Source organism: Aquarana catesbeiana, linkage group LG13, assembly GCF_042186555.1.
Source record: "Aquarana catesbeiana isolate 2022-GZ linkage group LG13, ASM4218655v1, whole genome shotgun sequence".
In the NCBI taxonomy this organism is placed as follows: Eukaryota; Metazoa; Chordata; class Amphibia; order Anura; family Ranidae; genus Aquarana; species Aquarana catesbeiana.
Genome location: NC_133336.1, coordinates 19633684 through 19651755, shown reverse-complemented (window position 1 = coordinate 19651755; position 18072 = coordinate 19633684). Strand labels below are relative to the sequence as shown.

The 18072-nt window shown below is 45.1% G+C and overlaps 1 protein-coding gene across 4 annotated transcripts in view; it reads left to right on the top strand.

Moving 5' to 3' along the window:
• TC2N (tandem C2 domains, nuclear) overlaps window positions 1-18072 on the top strand; it is a 112005-nt gene that overhangs the window by 12134 nt on the left and 81799 nt on the right. Inside the window, exon 1 of one of the 4 annotated variants that reach the window (XM_073609683.1) lies at window positions 9719-9820. The exons of the other annotated variants lie outside the window; for them this stretch is intronic. The gene's annotated coding sequence lies outside the window, so the exon portion shown is untranslated. Of the gene's footprint in view, window positions 1-9718; window positions 9821-18072 lie in introns of those variants that run through there. 4 annotated transcript variants of the gene reach the window in all.

Below are 18072 nucleotides of genomic sequence, written 5' to 3'. Positions count from 1 at the left end.
GCACCAGAGACTTAGACAATACTGTAGGCCCTTTGGCTCGTGTTATAATTCTCTGTATGCTGTCGGGCTAGGATGTGCGGCCCTTGGGCTGCAGGTTGGGCGCCAGGGATATGGACAATACTGTAGGCACTGCCTACAAGCCGAGTTTGCATTTTACTGCAAGGACCATTTAAATACTGTTAACAAATTACCAAAAATGGACCCGATCTATACTAATTTCCCCTAATCCTCTGCAAAGCAGACATCATCCAGAGAATTGGAACATGAGCCTAGGGCAGTGGTCGTCAACTTGTGGGCTAAGGGGGCCTCAAAAGCAGCCCCCGACATCACCAAAGGTCTTCACATAATGTTCAAAATATGTTATGCTTGAGAGGACTCTGCAGACCTAATAGAGGAAATGATGGTCAGAGAGTGTGGACAGAATATATTGTTCGCTGGGGATATGCCGCAGAAGACAATACGAAGCTGGGAAGATGTTACGTGAGGCCAGTGAAGATCAATGTTCCTATACTGCTGAGGTCCGAGGGCCGAACATTATACACCAAAGGGCCGCATGCCGCTCTCAAGTCACAGGTTGGGCACCATGGGCCTAGGGGCTCTACTGTATTACATAGTGCAGTCATCCAAATATGATTCAGGCGTTGGTTGGCGGCTGGATGGGGAGGTGCAAAGGCAGCTTACAGGAGCACAGAAAAGACCGTACCAATGCCATACTGCTTATTACAAATCCAGTGAGCTGGGTAGAGGATGCGTAGAGTGGCAGCGCAGAGAGATGGTTCTCTGGCAGCGCAGGGTGGATGGGGTGTGTCAGACACAAAAGTGGCAAAACAGAATAGCAAGTTATTTGGCAGGTAAAACTTTTCACATGTACACAATTCAACTGTGTATTTAGCTGCTTGGCTGGAGTTCTATTTTAAGCAATAATGGTCTCAAGACAGGACATTGGCGTACGCCGCTTACTCTTGGCTTTGTGCATGTCCATTGAAGCTGACCTTCAACCCTCCCTTCAGTCTTGCACAGTTGTACCGGCTCCTCTCCTGAACTGAAATGGCTTACTCTGATTACACTGCACACTGTGAGCTTCTCACAAGGTGCATTAAAAGCTTTAGAAAGTCAGATAAAGCCTGCTTCAGCTCCTGGCTGGAATACATCCAACATCATCTAGCTCTTTCCTCCCCAGCATGACCAAAGTCCTTCTGTCCCTCTTTCCTCCTCATTTGTCCCTCGTGGTCTGATCTATAAAGTTGTATATAAAATTCACTTTTTATCTCTCAAAGTGTTTCCCAACGCTAAACCTTTCATCCCATTTCTAAATTGCTGCATTTGTAAATTCTAAAAGCCAATATAAAGGAATAGAAGTGCTAAAAAAAAATAATTATAATTTGTATAATTCTCCTTAAAGGGGGCGTGGCAGGAGGCGTGTCCTATGCCTACCTACTTTTTCTTATAAGTGTCCCTCGTTCCCAGGTATGCAGCGGTGATGTAAAGTCACATGACTGCTACTCTCAGGATCAAAAGCAGTGGTGGCTTTTTTTCTTGGGGGGCGTCAAACAACCCCCCCAGGTCTGTCGGTTAGTGGCACACCCCCACCGCCAATCGGTCGGGTCACCCCAGCACTACCCACTCCCCCTCCCCCCCCCCCCCCGCGGGCGCGGGCAGTGTCGGTCGGTCATCCACTTACCCCATGTAGGTTGCGGACGGGCGGCGGCTTGCGGCTTCCATGGAGTCTTCTCCTCCTCTGCATCACGGTGAGTGCCGCTGTGCGTCTCCTCCCTCCTCCTCCTAGGCGTCCACTCCAAACGCCTGTCCTTTCAGCCAATTGGGTGACAAGTCTCAGGACCCGCTTCCTGATTGGCCAAGAGGAGGATCAGTGTGACAATAGCGAATATTCATTCGCTATTATAACACACCTGGGTGGGCTCAGTTCGCAGTGCTCTGCGCCCCAAGCCCACCCTCGTTTGAAGCCTATTAGAGCCTCTGGCTCTAATCACGTGCTTCAAACACAATCCCCCCCCCCCAATTGGAATCCATGCACCTGACGTCCTGCATGGGGGGGGGGCCCTCTGCGCCCTTAATGGATAGGCTGCCCCTGATTAAAAGAGGGTACAAGGAGAAATTGAGGGCAAGGACTGATGTGAATGTACAATATACAGTATTTGTAAAGCGCTGTGTAAATGGACGGCGCTATATAAGTATCTGTAATAAAGAAATGTGTTTTAAAGAAAAGAATATGTGACACACGTGGGCGTTACTTAGGGTGGTCAGCATGCAAAATTTAGTCAGCCTGTGAAGACCCACTACTCCCAACAGGGCCGGTGCAAGGATTTTCGTCTAAGTTAGGCGAAGGGGCCGCTAAACATCAACTTTAAGAGAACCTGACAAAATCTTTATCAACAGACCTTTTCTATCGTGTATTTTTTCCCTGCCGATTCTTACGCAATGATTTACAGAGAACTTTGAACAATTCACCTCAGTACTTGTCCTTGAAGTAACTTTAATATATTGTAACGTTCCTGCCAATGTCATCCTACCTACACACACAAAACAAAACAAAAAAAGGTAATTAAAGTGGAACTTCAGCCAAACTTCTCTTCCAAGTTCTGGACAAAAAAATAGAACCTCTATCAGGCCCCATTCGGTGTGTATTTTGATTGTGGTAAGAAACACAATAAATATGGGACAGTGATGGTGCTACCCGTTAACCCTTTCACTGCCAGAGGCGTTTTTGCATTTTTTTTTTTTTTGCACACGTTTGAAAAAAAAAAAAATTTTAGGCCTGAAGATTACACAAAACCCACAAATATTATATCTTTTCTGAAAGCAGACGCCCTCGAGAATAAAACAGTGGTAGTTGCAATTATTTTTGTGTCACGATATTATCGCAAAGGTCCTGGGAAATGCAAAAATTTCAGTAAAAAAGCGCACTAATGGGAATTTCAACAAAAGCAAAAAAATCACCCAAATTTTTGGTAAAAATATAAATATAAAAGACGAGGTTGCACCGAGCACATAGATACCCAACATACCAAACCTTAAAATGTATGTGCGCCCTTGAAATGGCAACAAACTTCAGTACCCTATATTTTCTATAGGCGACGCTTTAAAAGCCCCCTATAGGTATCAGTTTAGTGTTACGGAGGAGGTCTGGTGCTAGCATTATTGCTCTCACTCCGGCATGCGCGGCGCTGTGTAACATGTGTATCACAATCGATGTTTTCACGCGTAAGCGCCCCGACGCATGCGTTTTCGTGTGTGTATATGTGGGGGTGGGGGGGCCTCAAAAAAAAAAATGTTTTTGGGGGGGGGGGATTGTATGTGCTTAGGTGTAACTTAATTTTTTGGCCAATTTTTTTTTTTTTTTTTTACTTAATTTTTTTTTTCCATCACATAGAGAACAAACAGTCTCCTATGTGATGATTTTTAGGTGACAGGTTCTCTTTATTGAGATATGCAGGGTCTAAGACACCCCCAATGTCTCCCCTGTACTCCACTGAATGTTTTGCAATGCAGATCGCACTGCAAAACATCGTTTCCCAGCAAAGCAGGCCGGGGACACGGAGAGATTGACCCCGGAAGTGACGTCAGAGACGTCACTTTCTGGGTCACGAAAAGAAGGGAAGGAGGGCGGACGTGTGTCTGCTGTTCTCCTTCCCCTCTACCCGCCAGCACCCGGCATGGAGATCCTGGGCCCGCCGATGGGTGACGCTGCGGGGGGGGCGGGGGTGGGGGTGCGAGCTATCTCACCTGACAGGCAGGAGTCTATAAGTTTCACAGGCTGCAGCCATCGGATTGTGTGTGATACCCCTCGTCGTACGACGTGCGGACCTGGCAGGGAAAGGGTTAAAGTGATTATAAACAATCAATCACCTAAACAACCTATTCCGTTTAAAATAGAAATGAAAAGGCAAAACATTTGTGTATAGATATTAAAAAAAAAAAAACACATTATAAATACCTTTTTTCCCTTTTTTATAAGTATTCACATTCCCTCTGTTCTCAGCTGCATAAGAGCTGGGGGGGGGGGGAGCAACAGCACACTGATCTTTCCAGTGAATGGCTGTGCAGAGGGGAGCGTATCAGGACAAGTCTGATCATTGGAGGAGAGCACACTGAGCTCCCAGCACAGCTAGAGAACTGACCACGTTGTGCTTTCCTGCTTAGTGTGGTCAGTTTTTAATAGGAAAGCAGAGGGACTGGCAGGAACACCAGGGATTTCACACAAAAGGAAACAATACAAAAGAGACTTTCTCATACAAGCACATGGTATGGTGTGTCCATAGACAAACAGAGCGCAACTTGGCCCTGCCCCCTCCTCGCTGACTATGATTGAAAGCAGTGGGAACCGATGGCTCCTGCGGTTGTCTGTGAAGGAAGGAGAGAGCCGCTGCTCTCGTGCACATCGCTGGATCGGGTTATGGTTGCTGTGCGGCTTAAAAAAAAAAAAACTGCCTGAACCTCTTCGGTCGAGTTTTTGGGAGCGTTTTCCCAGCAGCAAAAAAGAAAGGAAAAAAAAAAAAAACGCTACTAAAAACACCAAACGGCTTTTTTTTTTTTAAGCATTTTTCATTTTCTTCATGTAAAAACATTAATAAAAACACAAACGCTCCTAAAAGCTACTACTAGCTGGCACAAAATCGCTATTAGCATTTTTCATCCAGCAGTTTTTTCTTTTTTTTTGAAAATTCTTTTTATTGAGTTTCAAAATCGGATACAAAACAGAGATCCGGTGTTTTTTTCTAGCATTTTTTGAGGCTTTAAAAAACGCCAGTGTGCATGAAGCCTGAAGCGAAACTTTACCCCTACCAACTTGACAAAAAAATGATGGTTCTTTTTAGCAAGGAACACACACATTAAAGTGATTGTAAACGATCACCTTGTAAAACAACCTATTCAGTTTAAAATAGAAATGAAAGGCAAAACATTTTTGTGTATAGATATAAAAAAAAACATACATTATAAATAGTTTTTTTCCCTTTTTTTATAAGTGATAGTATTCCCTCTGTTCTTAGCTGCATGAGAGCTGGGGGAGGAGAAGCAACAGCACACTTAACCTCCCAGTGAATGGCTGTGCAACGGGGGCGTGTCAGGACAAGTCTGATCATTGGAGGAGAGCAGGCTGAGTTCCCAGCATAGCTAGAGAACTGACCACAGGTGTGCTCTCCTGCTTAGTGTGGTCAGTTGTTATAAAAAAAGCAAGGGGGTTGGCAGGAACACCCAGGGATTTCAAACAAAGGAAGCAATACAAAGAGAACAGGATACATTCTCATACAAGTCCATGGTGCAGCAGGCACATATCAGGAATGTGAAGTGTTGGGGGTAACAAACGCTTTAACAATTCTGCTATTAAAATGTGTGTACTGTAAAATTGCCTCCAGCATTGTTCCCATTTCTTCTTGCTGGAGGCGGCCATTTTTCTGAAGCCCAGAACCCCTGAGCAACGAGTAAATCTTAAAGTGGAGCTAATCCCATCGATTTAGCAGTTTAAAAAAAAAAACAGGTACATTCCAGGAATGCCAGGTTTTGCTCGTTTCCTCAACCAAACTGTCAAACCATCAAATGGCTAACAGATCACATGTGCAGCACCATGGCAGTTGCAGCTCAAACAGAAGCAGCTTCCTTGGCTGTAAAGGATAGGAGGGTTTAATTCCACTTTAAGGCTGTCAGCAGATCGGCTTCTACAAACTCCGCAGTGCCTAAAAACGGAGGGCGACTGAGCACGTGCAGAGCCGGGCGAGACAGTACCGTATTACTGGATTTTGCACAGCATAGACCAGGTGTAGGCAACCTTTCAGAGGTTGAGATCTACCCAGACAACATGGAGAAAAGCAAAGATTTTGGCTACTACGCTGCGCCTTTAAACAAAAAACAAAACAAAAAAAAAAAAAAGACTATCAAGCTCCCAATAAAAAGAGAGCATCACAGTAGTGTCTTCTGTCTCCTTCACATCACCCTCCTCCTGTAGTGCCCCCCCCCCCCTCCCCCCACAGTAGTGTTCTGTACCCCCCGAACCCAGTGTCCTCTGCCCCCTTCACATCATCCACCCCCCACTGTAGTGTCCTCTACCCCCCTCCACCCACAGTAGTGTTCTGTACTCCCCCAACACAGTATCCCCTGCCCCCTTCAAATCACCCCTCCACTGTAGTGTCCTTTGCCCCCTTCCCCCCATAGTAGTGTTCTGTACCCCCCAATGCTGTGTTCTCTGCCCCTTCACATAATCCCCCAGCTGTGGTGCCCTCTGCCCCCCTCCGCCTGCAGTAGTGCTCTGTACCCCCCAATGCAGTGTCCCCTGCCCCCTTCAAATCACCCCCCCCCCACTGTAGTGTCCTCTGCCCCCCCTCCATAGTAGTGTTCTGTAACCTCCCAATGCTGTGTTCTCTGCCCCCTTCACATCACCCACCCCCCACTGTAGTGTCCTCTGCCCCCCTCCACCCACAGTAGTGTTCTGTACTTCCCAACGCAGAGTCCCCTGCCCCCTTCAAATCACTCACCCCCCGCCCCACTGTAGTGTCCTCTGCCCCCCTCCACCCACAGTAGTGTTCTGTACTTCCCAACGCAGAGTCCCCTGCCCCCTTCAAATCACTTACCCCCCTCTTCCCCACTGTTGTGTCCTCTGCCCCCTCCCCCCACAGTAGTGTTCTCTACCCCCCTATTCTGTGTCCTCTGCCCCTTCACATCACCCGCCCCCCACTGCAGTGTCCTCTGCCCCCTCCCCCCATAGTAGTGTTCTGTACCCTCTAATGCAGTGTTCCCTGTCCTCTTCAATTCACCCCCCACTGTAGTGTCCTCTGCCCCCTCCCCCCACAGTAGGGTTCTCTACCCCCCTATTCTGTGTCCTCTGCCCCCTTCATATCACCCGCCCCCCACTGCTCATAGCAGTGTTCTGTACCCCCAAATTCTGTGTCCTCTGCCCCTTCACATCACTCGCCCCCCACTGCAGTGTCCTCTGCTCCCTCCCCCCATAGTAGTGTTCTGTACCCTCCAATGCAGTGTTCCATGTCCTCTTCAAATCACCCCCCACTGTAGTGTCCTTTGCCTCCCCCCACAGTAGTGTTCTGTACCCCCCCAATGCAGTGTCCCCTGCCCCCTTCAAATCACCCCCCCCCCACTGTAGTGTCCTCTACCCCCCTCCCCCCATAGTAGCGTTCTGTACCCCCCAATGCTGTGTCCTCTGCCCCCTTCACATCACCCCCCCCCCCCACTGTAGTGTCCTCTGCCCCCTCCCCCCATAGTAGTGTTCTGTACTTCCCAACGCAGAGTCCCCTGCCCCCTTCAAATCACTCACCCCCCGCCCGACTGTAGTGTCCTCTGCTGCCTCCCTCATAGTAGTGTTCTGTACCCACCAATGCTGTGTCCTCTGCCCCCTTCACATCACCCGCCCCCCACTGTCCATAGTAGTGTTTTGTACCCCCAAATTCTGTGTCCTCTGCCCCTTCACATCACCCGCCCCCCACTGCAGTGTCCTCTGCCCCCTCCCCCCATAGTAGTGTTCTGTACCCTCCAATGAAGTGTTCCATGTCCTCTTCAAATCACCCCCCCCCACTGTAGTGTCCTTTGCCTGCCCACACAGTAGTGTTCTGTACCCCCCCCCCCAATGCAGTGTCCCCTGCCCCCTTCAAATCACCCCCCCCCCACTGTAGTGTCCTCTACCCCCTCCCCCCATAGTAGTGTTCTGTACCCCCCAATGCTGTGTCCTCTGCCCCCTTCACATCACCCCCCCCCCCACTGTAGTGTCCTCTACCTCCTTCCCCCATAGTAGTTTTCTGTACTCCCCAACGCACAGTCCCCTGCCCCCTTCAAATCACTTTCCCCCCTCTTCCCCACTGTTGTGTCCACTGCCCCCTCCCCCATAGTAGTGTTCTGTACCCACCAATGCTGTGTCCTCTGTCCCCTTCACATCACCCGCCCCCCACTGTAGTGTCCTCTGCCCCCCCCCATCCCCCCATTTACCCACCCTCTGATTTTTTTTACTTTAACACCAAATGGCTAAATTTGTCCTAAAAAAAACAATTATAATTCACCTGGATAAACTAAATAATGGTGATGATATGTGCAGTTTTACTAAGACATGTCAAAGTTGCAAAACTGGTTTCAGGCGTTTGGATTTGTTTGGACCCTCGTCAGTGAGGGGTTAAAAGGGCCATTAAGGGGTTGAAGGCTTTGTTTGTATTTACAGAACTTCCTTGTAACTATGTACATTTGTATTTTATAATAACTACTTGAGTACTCACTGAATTACACCAGAGATCCCTCTTCAGCCCCAGGTTCACACTAGATGCTGTGCAAATTCACTGCAGATTTCGCACCGCATCAAAATCATAACCCCTACATGCAAACCAACTGCGGAGCGTATGTTAATTCCCCACCCCCACCACTGTTTGCAAAACAGTGCGATTTGCAGAATCGGATCGCATGGGTGTGACCCATGCGATCCTATTCTGGTGCGGTCAAAAAAAAAAAAGGGCCCTGCACGAGTTTGGTGCGATTTGAGCCATACAAATCCATGGCTCAAATCGCACCCCAGAATGTCCCGCACCGCATGTACTTTGCACTTGAATGTGCTGCATGCTGTGTCCCGCACCGCATCAGTGTGAGCCCGGGCTCATAGATAACAGTAAAATTAAATCAATACAGTAAGATTAAATCAATTGATCAATGTTTGTGATTGGGGTGGTTTTTAAGCCTAGGTTCAGACTAGTGCGATGCGGGAAACCAGCGCGATTACAGCGCCGGTTCCCGCATCGCTTCTCTCCCGCAGGCAGTTGCCCGCTGCGGGTGTCAATACATTGTTAATGACACCGCCCCCCCAGATCGGTTCACAGATCTCAGTGCGAACTGCGGGATTCGTACAGGAATTGGATCGCATAGGTGAGAACACACCATGCGATGAGATTCCAGTGCGGGGAAAAACAAGTCCTTCTGTGCGAATCCAATGTGAGTTCAGCTATACAAACGTGTGGCTGAACCCGTATTGCTCAGACATCGCATGTGATCGGCACCTGCGGCGCGGGTGCGAATCACATGCGATGTTTGAGATCGCACTAGTCTGAACCTAGGCTAAGGCACATAGATGGTGCATTTTTTTTTTAGATTGTAAGCTCTAACGAGCAGGGCCCTCTGATTCTTCTTGTACCAAATTGTAATGTAACCATAATGTCTGCCCTCACGTTGTAAAGCGCTGCGCAAACTGTTGGCGCCACATAAAACCTGTATAATAATAATAATAATTTTGCATGAGCGGTTGTTCCAGAGTAAACGAGGGAGGGGGGGGGGGGACCTACTGACTGCCAATATCCTATCATGTGCAAGCAAAAATGCAATTTTTTTTTTTCTCTTTGCATGTGATTGGGTACTCTTTGCAAAGTGAAGCCTTACCTCATTTACTAAGCTCTGGAGCAACTGCACTTCCGAAGTGCACAGTCTGTTTGCCTTTAGTAAATCAACCCCAAATGCGTCTTCTGTGCGTCTAGCAGTCCCTAGGGCTGGACTAGCTGCATTCAGTCTGTGGACCTCCAGCAGTCCAGGATCTAGGGACCTGTAGCAGAGGATACATGGAAGCCTGTCCTCATTGTCAGTCTTTGTTGACCAATGAGCAGTCTGCCCTGAGATTAGGGTGGAATAGAGTGTCAGTGGGAGGGCAGTCAGCTCCAGTCACCTGGCTGCAGAGAGTCGTCACGTCAGATGCAGAAAAGTCTCCAACATTAGAGGAACCGTCCTTTTCAGAGTCCGTCTAACCCCCCCCCCCCTCCCCGCGACTTCCTCACGTTTGTTGCAGAGATGGACTCCTATTTACGACGTCGGGACAAGTGAACCTGTAACTCAGGTAATTTTCCAATTCTCATTTCTGATATCTGCTAATACTATACTTGCATGTGCCACTGATGAACGTTAAAGTGACACTAAACCCTGGTTTTAAAAAAAAAAATGATACTATGTATTCTTAACTCAAAAAAGTAATTTAGATCGCTGTCACTCTCCTCCAAATCTCCTAATTCCTTATTTTTTGTGGCTGCTGTGATCTGACTTCCTGTTAGAGGGTGGCTACGTTCGTTCTCCATCGTCCCGCTGTCTGTAGGAATGTAGCCACCTTCTCTTGCACGCTCCCGAGATGGACTACTATGGGGACAAAAAGGTGAGGTTCGGGGAGCTCACTGAGAATTGAGGCAGAAAAACCACAGTAAGAAACAGTTTAATGAAAAACGCAATACAGGGCTATTGAGGAGTGGATGTGTACGGATTATTTTTTGAAAAAGAAGGATATTGTTTACTGTCACTTTAACCACTTAAGGACCAAGCCTCTTTTGGAGATTTGTTGTTTACAAGTTAAAAACGTTTTTTTTTTCTTGCTAGAAAATTACTTAGAAAAAAAATGTATAATGTTTCTAACACCCTAGAGAATAAAATGGCGGTCGTTGCAATACTTTCTGTCACACCGTATTTGCACAGCGGTCTTACAAGCGCAATTTTTTTTTTTGGAAAAAATACACATTTTTGAATAAAAAAATAAGACAACAGTAAAGTTAGCCCAAATTTTTTTTATATTGTGAAAGATAATGTTACGCCGAGTAAATTCATACCCAACATGTCACGCTTCAAAAATGCGCCCGCTCGTGGAGTGGCGACAAACTTTTACCCTTAAAAATCTCCATAGGCGACGTTTAAAAAATTCTACAGGTTGCATGTTTTGAGTTACAGAGGAGGTCTAGGGCTAGAATTATTGCTCTCGCTCTACCGATCGCGGCGATAACCTCTCATATGTGGTTTGAACAACGTTTTCATATGCGGGCGCTACTCACGTATGCGTTCACTTCTGCACGCGAGCTCTTTTTAAAAAATTGTATTTTACTTTTTTTTTTATTTTTTTTTTTTTACACCATTTAAAAAAAAAAAAAAAATTGGGTCACTTTTATTTCTATTACAAGGAATGTAAACATCCCTTGTAATAGAAAAAAAGCATGAGAGGACCTCTTAAATATGAGATCAGATCCCATATTTACACTAAAATGCAATAAAAAAAAAAAAAAATTGTAATTTAAAAAAATAATTTTTTTGACGCTTTGACGTCGCTTCCGCCCTGCATTGTTATGGAGACGGGTGGGGGCCATCTTCCCCTCACTCGTCTCCATGCCAATGCCAGGGTGAAGATCCGATCGCCTCCGCCGCTGCCGACGGATCCGGTAAGCTGCGGAGGGCACCGGAGCGCGGTGGGAGGGAGGGGCCCTCTCCCGCCGCCGTTAAAAGCGATCTCGCGGCGAATCCGCCGCAGAGACCACTCTTACCAGAAACCGGAACACCGGCCGAACACGAGGATACCGGGGGTTATGGCAGCTAGCTGCTGCCATTACAACGATATCCCCCGTCAAAATTATGACGTATATCGGCGTGCGGCGGTCCGGAAGTGGTTAAAGAGGAAGTAAACCCTGATGGGTTTTACTTCTTTTTTTTTTCCCCCTGCAAAGTAAAAGCATAATGGGCTAGTATGCATCGCACTTGACCTCCAGAAGATGCGCTCCCCTCTCTTCCTGTCCAGGCCGTTTTTTTTTGTTTTTTTTTGTGATACGGCACTGCGTTATTTTAACTGACAATTGTGCGGTCGTGCGGCGCTGTACCCAAATAAAATGTATGTCCCCCCCCCCCACAAATAGAGCTTTCTTGTGGTTGGTATTCGATCATCTCTGCGATTTTTAATTTTTGCGCCATAAACAAAAAAAGACCGCAAATTTTGAAAAAAATTTTTTAGTTTCTGCTATAAAACATATCCAATAAAAAAAAATGTTAGAAGAACGAATTTCTTCATAAAATTTAGGCCAATATGTATTCCGCTACATAATTTGGGTAAAAAAAAAAAAAAAAAAATCCCAATATGTGTATATTGATTGACTTGCACATGAGTTATAGCGTAATTGCGCGGCCATATAACACTGACCTCCACCCAAAAAAAATTATATCCTTTTTTTTCACACAAACCGAGCTTTCCTTTGGTGGATTGTATTTATGGAATGTATTTATTTATTTTTTTTTGATATAAACAAAAAAAATGACCAAAATTTCGAAAAAAACCCCGATCTTTTCTACTTTGTTACAAAACATATCCAATAAAAAAATTTTAAAAAGAAAGTTTCTTCATACATTTAGGTCAAAATGTTTCCTGCTACACTTCTGATAGAAAAAATAAATAAATAAATAAATAATTCAAATAAATGCATGTTAACTGATTTGTGTGAAAGTTATAGCATCTACAAACTATGGGATATATACTGGTATTTATGCAGCAATAGAAGCTATACTGGTAATGGCGGTGACCAGCGACTTAGTAGATTTACTAAAGCTGGTGCACTCAGAATCTGGTGCAGCTGTGCATGGTAGCCAATCAGATTTTAACCTCAGCTTGTTCAATGAAGCTTTGGCTATAAAACCTGGAAAGCTGATTGGTTTCTAATCAGAAGCGAGCTGGATTTTGCACTCTCCAGCCTTCATAAATAAACCCCAGTGTGTGACTGTGATAGTGTGGCGGACAATCTGGTGCTAGCTGATGCTGGCTGGGAGGTTCATTAGCCCACCTTCACATGGACTGCAGCTTTGAAATTGTGCAACTTCATCTGAAAATCGCACGCTTACATACCTCCCAACTTTTTGAGATGGGAATGAGGGACACCTATCAGCAAAAGTATGCAGGCATAGGACACACCCCCTTAAAGGATAATTGTACAAAAAAACACAAGATTGGTTAAACCCACAAGCGTTTTTTACCACTACTATTCCTTTAGGCTCGATTCACACTCATTCACAACACACGTGTTTTTTGATGCATTTTGCAGAAATGCAGGGACATTTTTTAACATGGGTTCCTATGGAACATGTTTACATCAATGCATTTTTGGGCCTCTGCGTTTTTTGGAAAGCGTTTTGCATGTAATATAATTTAATGGACCCGCATCCAAAACGCAAGTACCACGTTTTTACAGCGATTTGCATTTTCCGTTTTTTTTTTATTTCTTTTTTTTACACTGTATATAGCTAGTTGCTAAGCAACCACAATGTAAAAAAAAAAACAGTGTAAAAAAAAAAAAAACAGTGTAAAAAAAAAAAAAAAAAAAACGCAAAACGCGGCAAAAACGCATGTTAAAAAACGCGGCAAGCACCGCAAAAACCACTGCAGAAACGCTCAAAAGCATCATGCATAGATGTGAATCGAGCCTTATATTGGCTTGTGGAATTTACAAATGCAGCAATTTAGAAATCAGATAAAAGGTTTAGCGCTGGGAAACACTTTTCGATAGATAAAAAGTGCTTTTTATATACGCAACTATATAGATCAGACCAAAATGAGGGACAAATGAGGAGGAATGAGGGACAGAGGGACATTGCTCCAAATCAGGGACAGTCCCTCCAAATCAGGGACAGTTGGGAGCTATGCGCTTTCAAAGCTGCATGTCAGTGCAGCTTAGAGGATATCTGTGTGACTCCATGCACCCAGAGTCGCACCCGAAAAATCGCCAAAAGTAGTGCGGGAACTACGTTTTCAAATCGACGCGGCAACGCATAGTCGGCGTCGCACCGATTTGAACAGTGCGATTGCTGGCAATAGGGTGCGACTTGACCTGTAAAATCGCATGACAAGTCGCTCCAATGTGAACGAGGGCTAACTGACACTTCCATCAATAATGCCACTAATACAGTGATCAGGGATAATACTATATACACTGTCACTGTACTGACATTGGCTGGGAAGGGGTTAACATCAAGAGGGAATCAAAGGATTAACTGTGTGCCTAACTATGTGTAATATGTGCGGCTTTAAACCTAACAATCTGGCTGGTTTTTCTCCCTGCAGCAGCCAGATCACTGTTTACTGTAGAAAGAGTTCTGTGTTTTTTGTAAACACATAACTGTGTGTGATTGGCCACAGCCGATCAGCTGACTTCAGCCAAAATCAATCAAACCCGTGCTGTCTCACATATTGCAGCTTAGCAATCATTAGATGTTGTGGCTGCATTAGTTTTCTTTTTTTAGGGTTAGGGCGCCCATATCCCTGCAATAAACCAGGTCGTCCCTCCTGCCCACCCCTTGTCCTGGCCCTGCTTAGGAGCGCAGACATTACTTAGTGAAAAGGTCCCTTGTGAGAAGCCAGATTCATTAACCGCTTCAGCCCCGGGAGATTTTACCCCCTTCCCGACCAGAGCACTTTTTTGCGATTCGGCACTGCGTCGCTTTAACTGACAATTGCGCAGTCATGCGACGTGGCTCCCAAACAACGACGTGGCAGCGCTACTGTGTTCTACCAACAAGGACCCCCTGCCAGCAGAACACAATGATCACTGCTGGCGGCTAATGGATGGATGGACTTGGGTAGAGTCAGTCTGTCCATAGGTGAATCGCATCTCGGGCTGGTCCCTGCTGAACCGGCCGAGATTCGAACCATTTATGGCCAGCTTTAAAGAGACTGTAAAGCCTCAAGGCTTTTCATCTTAATGGATTCTATGCATTATTGTGAAAAACCTTCTTTGCTGCCCCCCCCAGAGCCCCCCTTTTTCTTACCGGAGCCCATTCGATCCAGCGATGTGCACGTGCCCAGCTGTTCCAGTTGCTGTCTCTGTCCTTATTGGACAGATTGATAGCAGCAGGAGGTATTGGCTCCCACTGCAGTCAATCGAATCCACTGACAATGGATGCCCGCACGGATGCCCCCCCCCCGGGAAAGTGGCTTTCCGTTGGGGCACCCGTTGGGAGGGAGGATCCAATAGCACCAGCAGGGCACTGAGCCATTGGCTTCTGCTGCTGTCAATCACAGACAGACAGCCAATGAGGAGAGAGAGGGGGCAGGGACAAGCCGCGTCTCTGTGTCACACAGAGCAGCAGCTCAGGTGCGCGCCTGCTTGGGTGCCCCCATAGCAAGCTCTTTGCAGGCTGCTCTGTGCAAAACCACTGCACAGAGCAGGTAAGCATCACATATTTGTGATTTAAAATAAAATAAAAAAAATTTGCCTTGAATATCACTTTAATTTGTTGCTTTCATTATATTATATTGTTTATTTTAGATTTATTGAAATTCATGACTATTGTGATTTGGAGATTCAGATACATCTGAATCATGCAAATTTTGTCCAAACTTCGATTTGTAACGAAACGAATCACACGTCTGTAAAAGCGCATTATTATTATTTGTTACCATGCGTTTTTATTTTTTTTTTTGCACAATTTCTTATACACTTCAGCAAAGTGCGTTAGGATACATTACCATTTACTGTGTTATAAAGGAATAAACTTGCGCGCTACTATGTATAATTTTAAAGAAAATATAAACCATCAACCTTCAGTGAATAATGTCAAAATAAACTCAGAAAAAAAAAAAAAAAATATATATATATATATATATATATATATATATATATATATATATATATATATATATATATATATATATATATATATATATATATATATATATATATATATATAGTGACTGTGAATTAGCTGCAACCACTTGGTAGTGTACCCAAAAAACACTGCGTAATCAAATGTAAAAAGAAGAAATAAGAGTGGGTGCACTTATTTAGTAATGTGACAAGATACAGTGTCCATAAACAGTGCATAAAATAAATGCAGGCATGCCATATTTCCAGCTTACGTGGTAGCTGTAAACATTGGCTCAAACGCTCATATCTCAAGTGGCATACGTTCACAAATATCAAATTCCGTGGAAACATCAAGAGACAAAGGGCTCACCCCTATTTCTTTTTCACCTGTTCTAAAGAACATAAACACTATTGGTGTTGGGGGTATATCGGGGTAAGGGAAGGGTTCTCAGCTTAAGGGGAAGGAAAGGGAAAGAAGGGGGAGGGGGGGCGGAAGGAGAGGGGGTGGGGACATGGCGGTGGGGGACATGGCGGTGGCGGGCAGGTTGAATAGTAGTTTTGGGGGGGGGGGGGGGGTCTATGGCCCCAGGAGGCGTGTCCCTTCATCGGAATAAATAAAGATAATCCATTTATTCCAGTTCTTTGAGTAGGTCTCATTTCTGTGTTGCGCAGTGAGGATTAAGTCCCCCATCTTTCTTACTTATTTGTGCTTTGGATACTTATCATGTTCATTCTTTAAGTATATTAATTCATGTCACGTTACTGAATAAGCGCACCCACTCTTATTTCTTCTTTTTACATTAAGAGCCCTTTCACACTGTGCCGCACCGGGCGGCAGCGGTAAAGCGGCGCTATTTTTAGCGCCGCTTTGCCGTCGTTTTAGCTCCACTATTCGGCCGCTAGTGGGGCGGTTTTAACCCCCACTAGCGGCCGAAAAGGGGTTAAATCCACCCTCAAAATGCCACTGCAGCGGCGTTTTGCCGGGGGTATAGCAATGCTGCCCCATTGTTTTCAATGGGCAGGGGCGCTTTAGGAGCGAGGAGTTCACCGCTGCAAAGAAGCTGCTTGCAGGACTTTTTCTGACGCCCTGCCAGCGTAGCGCCCCAGCATGAAAGAACTCAGGCTTTCACACTGCGTTTGCAGCTGAGGCTTCTTTCAGGCGCTTTACAGGCACTATTTTTAGCGCTAAAGCACCTGAAAAACGCCTCAGTGTGAGAGTGGTCTAACATTTATTGGCACTGCTGCGCACCTGCGTAATCTTTCTTGTGTGCTGCAGAAATGTGTTTAATATGACCTTACACATATTTCAGCCCAGCCTTATTCACATTGGGCATTTTCCAGCATTTGGGTGCATTCAGTTCGCCTGTGTTTAGAGAAAATAGAATTGTGTGTCCAGAGGCAGATTGGACACTTGGAACTTGTCCAAATGCACATAAATGCATGAAAAATTGAGTGTAAAGGCAAGTGCATTAAATGCAGGAGAACTTAATAAAGCGGAAATTTTCTAGTTGCCTTAACCTGAGAACAATTAAAATTTTTCCAGATAGAGTTCCGGATCCTAAATGATCTAAATGCAGGAGGCCAGCGTGACTGTAGCGTTTAGATCTACGTGACAGCTGACCGATTGTCCATAGCTCAGTGTGCTCTGCATGCGGGGTGTCCCTGTAGCACACAGAGTCTTCATCCTCAGCAGGTAGATCAGAGAACGTCCGTTCGCTGATCTCCCTTTACTATTAAGAACCCTAAAGCTGCGTACACACGATCAGACTTTCCGACGGGAAATGTGTGATGACACGCTGTTGGCAGTAAATCCGACCGCGTGTACGCTCCATCGGACAATTGTGTGTTGTTGGATTTTCCAAGCGTGTGTACACAAGTCCGTCGGACAAAAGTCCAAAGTAAAAACACGCATGCTCGGAAGCAAGGACGAGGCGGAAGCGGTCGGTCTTGTAAACTAGCGTTCGTAATGGAGAATGAACATTCGTGACGTGGAAAATTATGAAATCTGGAAATGCACCGCACAATTCTCTTCTTATTTAATGGGATAATAATGAAGCTGCTTTGCTGGTGATACTGATGGAGTTATTGCAAACTAATTTTCAAAGGCTTTTTTTTTTCTAGTGATATCAAGAATAATATTATTATGCTTTTTTTTTTTTTTTTGGGCAAGTTATCACAGCACCATTATCCCGTAGTTTTTAAGAATCAAAGATACAACTATGTTGGTGTCTCTTGTCAATTTTACATTGTAAAATTTGTATTTTTTTAAATGTAACTGCCGACTCTCAAACTGTCATTTGAAGTAAAACACATAGCCAAGTATTATTCTACACAATTTTTTTATTGTGCATTAAAAAAAGAAAACAAATAAAATTAGACATGACATCTGCCATTAGAACTTAACCAAAAAGTGCATTTTATGCATCCAAAAATATAGAAACTATACCAAATCAAATCATTATTATTCAACCAAAAAAATAATGTGAAAGCAATAAGTCCAAGGCCAATAATAAATAACACGTTATCTCCTCCGATTCCACAACATGGCTGGTTGACGAACGGCCGTTCAAAAACGAACTGAAAAGCGCAAAATGAAAAGCACGAAATGAAAAGCGCAAACTGCAAAAGTGCTAAATGAAAAGCGCGAATCAAAACTCACCAAACTTCTACCAACACAAAATTAGCAGAAGGAGCCCAAAGGGTGGCGCTAAAGAGCTGA